Source organism: Quercus robur, chromosome 5, assembly GCF_932294415.1.
Source record: "Quercus robur chromosome 5, dhQueRobu3.1, whole genome shotgun sequence".
Lineage (NCBI taxonomy): Eukaryota > Viridiplantae > Streptophyta > Magnoliopsida > Fagales > Fagaceae > Quercus > Quercus robur.
Genome location: NC_065538.1, coordinates 66,632,035 through 66,637,089, shown reverse-complemented (window position 1 = coordinate 66,637,089; position 5,055 = coordinate 66,632,035).

The window sequence follows — 5,055 nt, the reverse complement described above, 5'->3', positions numbered from 1 at the left end:
TTACAACACATTTCTAGCAAGTAATAGAATGATTGGTTGAAGGCTAAGGAAGCTTTAGAGATTTGGTCAAGGTCTCATTGTGTTGTAACATAATCTTGGTGAGCAAGAAGAGTATTTAATACTCTGCTCTGGCAGTTGGCAGAGACATATATGGTCAAATTGTGGCAGACAGCAACTGGGTATCAGAGATATCATGAATATTTTGTATATAGTTGGAGATTAAAGATAGCCAATCAGATTAGGCCATGTGTTTGAGTTGGATTTTAGCTGAAAGAAGTAATGAGATTTATGTAGAATAATATAATGAAGTTTCTAAATTTGTATAGCAACAGCTGGTGATTGAATGAACAATTACCCAGTAGTTAGATGACTGGAGATATTGAGTATTTGTCACATGATGAATATTAAACTTTAGGAAAAGAACAATGAGGAATTTTATCATTTAGAGTGCTATGTGATAAGAGATACTTACCATATGTTACCCGCTACACACGGACTCGTTAGAGTTTAGGGAGTTGAAGAAGACACGCCAAGCAACATGTTTCTTTTATCAACTTTAAGCCGTTGGAGTTTTACTGAACATACCTCTTGGCCCTCCAAACCACAACTCCTAAAGTTTCCCCAAAGAGACTTATGAGCTTGGGTCATAAGTCGAAGATGAGATGACGTACCTTGGGTTTTGTTGTTATTTTGTGTAAATATGGGCTCTTGTTTGAGAAGCCGCTTGCCATGAGTGTAAGAGAGGTAATATGGGCCGTGAACTTTGATTCATTGCTTAAACCCAATCCATATGTTGATGTTGATAATGTCGTGGGGTTATGATCCCAGTTAATGAAGAGGAAATGCGGACCATGAATCCGCCTCTTGAAGTAAGGATCTTGCGGGCCATGTGAGCCTAATCCATGTAGTTGAATGAGATATGAGCTTATTTTTTGTTTTAAATAAAGTTACCCAAAAAAACCAATAATATGTTGATGTGGCATAGGGTGTCAATGAAGTAATGCCACGTGGGCCAAAAAAACAGCTCTCAATAATCTCCAGATATGAACATGTTAACCATAGACCTTGATCCTCCGAACCCAATTTCATCCTTCCTAAAGGTCATCACTTTAGAAAACTCAAATACCCCACCTGTGCCCCCAATCATCATCGATACTGATTTGGATCTTTTTTATCTTGGTCTTGAAGGTATATTTATGCATCAACAAGATGACCAGTCAACAGCTAAAGAAGATAATATTCTTCACCCTCCACCTCCACCACCCATTTTTCTCCCTCCACTTGTTGTCCCTGATAACCAAACTCGTCTTACCTATTCATCAATGACAGATTTGAAGCATTTATTCACCATTGATGATGCTCCTCCTTCCAAGTGGCATGAAAAGTTTGTTGACATATACTCATGGTGCACTGCTAAACTCCATGTTCCGAATTCCACAGTTGCCCAAGTAATTGCTAAATTCATTGCAAGGCTTACAGGGAAAATAAGAAAATGGTGGATTTCCTTTGGAGAATTTCGTCAAAGGCATGCAACCCAATCTCAAAAACTGGAAGATTTCTTCACTAGTAATCTTTTGGGTACTATTAGTCTAAGCACCAAAGATCACTTTGCTTTGTGAATTTTAACTTGTTTTTAGTTTCCTCCAATATTTTAATAATTTTTCGTATAAAAAATTGTAATATTTAGTGTTCTATTTTATAGGCAAAATAAAAAGGCAAAATTTTAATATTTAGTGTTCTATTTTATAGGTAAAATAAAAAGACAATAAGAGTGGTGTAATGATTTGATCATACTATGTGTGTTTATAAATTTGAAAATTGTATGATATAGATAGACATATTTCATGCCTACTCCAGAATGCAAATATCATTATGATAAAATAAAATGTAAATATCCTTCAACTATTATTATTTTTTCATTATTGATTGTGTGTTATTAATTTTTTTTTTCTATTATTGGACTTTGTTTCAATTGTTGCAAAAGCAACTAAACATGAGCAAGAATACCATATTACAAACTAGATCTTTCTCATATGAATCTTAGAAAAATGAAATCAAAATTTTATTATAATTAAATAATTAATGCATCCAAATTTTGTGTTTTGATTTTTTGGGCAAAATGACACTATTTTCGAGAGCAACTCTTCACTTCAATTTAAGTGAAACAACGTTGTTTGTGGCTGATTTGGCACCACAACAAAAAAGCCAACACGATGATGTGTCATTCAACACTCAAAACTAGCTTAGGATGTGTTTTTGCTAATGCAACCATACTTTAGAGTGTAAAATCAAATTTCAAGATGTAAAATCCAAACAACTTCAAACTTCAAGGATATAATTTGCAATTTACTCTTCTTTTTATGACCTTTTAATTTTTAGGGTGTGTAATTTTTCAGAGAATTTGAGTTACCATGTCTATCATTGCCAATGGGGAGCTTAAAATTTGGTGCTTTGAAGGGTCTCAGCGAGCTAACTTCGGTTGGATCTTTGTATGGAAATTGTGTATTGAACGTTTATGTATTGGAATTTTTGGTTGAATCCATGATAGAGACCTTGAATTATGATATAATTTATGCATATTCAAACAAATTTGGAGAGAAAAAATTGCATATCAAATACATTTTTTCTTCTCATTAAATATCCCTCTCATTTACTCAGCATTTTTCTCTCAACTTAATGATTAAAAAAAAATCAAATTTTCTATTTTATTAAAAAAATTAAAAAAATGTTTTATTAATTTTATTGGATTTTTGTAACTTAAAAAATTCAAAAATACCAAAACTACATCGTATTGAGACACTTAATGATAACCACTCTAACAGAAGTTGACAAAATAACTATATTAAAAACAAATAGAAGTTATAGTATTGAAATGAAAAAAAATTAAAAGTTACATAACTAAATTAATTTTTAGACAAAATTAGAGAGTACATTTGTAAATTAGTCATAATAATTAAATATTTGTTGAAGTAATATGTTTATATTTTTAATTATATTAATCTAACCACTGCGCGTCCATGGTGCGGTGTTATATGAATAAAAAAATGTATTAATAGGGCAAATTCATGTATTTATTCTTGTGTATTATTTTCAAATTGATGCAGAACCTATGTGGTATTTAATATTTTTTTTAGAGAGTTTTAACTTATGACTTCTGTTCCTGATGATAGCTCTTTATCATCAAACTAAGACACCAATCAGTTTTTGGTGTAGGTAAAGATTGAACTTCAGATTTCTTATTCAACTATCAGAGACTTTACCAATTAAACTAACTGAAACCCATGTGTGGTACTTAATAATTATACTGTCACCAAAAGCCTTGTAGTTGAATTGGCACCTCCTCATGCACAAAATGCTTGGGGGTCTGGAGGGAAAGGGTTCGAACTGCGGGGTTAGCAGTATGTTATAATTATCTCTCAAAAGAAAATAAATAAATAAATATATTGTCAAACAATATTGATTAATCTATATTGTACAAGAGTGTCTTTATATGGAGGAGACAATAGAGCAATTGGCTTAACCTTTGTTGATACCCATTTTCGCGACACATTTCGTACAAGCCCGATTCAAGCAAGCCCGACTTTCTTGTGAGCTCAATTCATATATTATATTATATTTTATTCTTTTAAGCATGACCCAAGCCCATGCAACTTATGGGAAAATTGAGGAAGTGCGATTTGGAGGGTATGGGTCAGTTCCTTTCGGATCTTTTGCATGATCCCAGCCCATGCGTGCTACCAAGTGGGCAAGGGACACTGGTAGCACCTCAGGCTCATGGAGGAGGTCTTGTATCCAAAATTTCCACCCCAAAACAGTTTTTATGCTCTGGGTGACTGTGGCCCAAAATTTTTGTCCAAACCCTTTTTTTTCCTTTAAAAATGGTTGGCTCTCATTGGCCAACTTCAGCTGCTAGCTCTCATCTAGTTGAACCTCCCAATGGTCTGAAACAACTGAAAATGAGGAGCCAATGAGGGTTTAGTCAAGCATTTCCCTTAATGATGATAAAAGTAATCCTTCCTTTTATCCAAACAAAAGCAAACCTGAAAATTACTACTTGCTTAACACCTTGGGGTTCAAAGCCTTTTCTGTTGACCAAAAACCAGTCACTTAGAGCACCCCAAACTCAATATAAATTCCGCAATCAGATTCAAAACCAAGGGAGCAACACCCAAGCTTAAGACAAGAGTCTTTCTTCAACTAAAAAACAACCAAGCCACGTTCTACCTAAGGACCTGAAACTTCAGAGCAAAAACCCATTTAGCCAGCCAACAATCTCACAATTCCGAAGCTTGAGAGTGGAAATATGGGTACAGGGGAACCTTCCCTCTCTTCCTCATGACCTCCCTTAATTTCCTCTTCTGTGGGACTGTGGGTCGAAGTTTCAGACCTGTTAAACCACGTTTTCCCTATAGACTTGAAACTTCAAAGCAAAAACCCACTGAGTCAAGAGACATTCTCACAATTCTGAACCTTAAGGGTGGAAATATGGGTACAGGGGAACCTTCCCTCTCTTCCTCATGACCTTCCTCAATTTCTTCTTCTGTGTGACTATGGGTTGAAGTTTCAGCCCTGTTATGTTTTTATGCTTTTTTCGGCACTTTCATTATTAGCATTTTGATTTTCTCTTATCAAAGCACCGTTAGCCTTTTGTTCATTATACATTTGGAATTTTGGACTTGATTCTTGACAAATAAACACTTCTAAAGAACCCAAGGGGAGATTTGGGCCTTTCTCACATTTTCTACCATTGTCGCAAAAACGTCCCTGACAACCTTCTAGCCGTTGCTCTTGCACAGGTTTCTTCTTCATTCATTTCGAATCTTTCTTCCTTTTGTAAGAGTAGTTAATTTTGTTTTTCCACTGTTATCATTGAATTTTTTTTTTCCTTTTAACACAATAAAAAAATTAGGGACATGTGTGACAATATAATTACCACCACACACTCTTGGTGCGATGGTCACTTCACAAATATTAGTACTTGTGAGGTGTGGGGGGGCAGGAGTTGGGGTTGGGGTTCAAGTCTTCAGGAGGGAGCTTCACACACATATACACTTA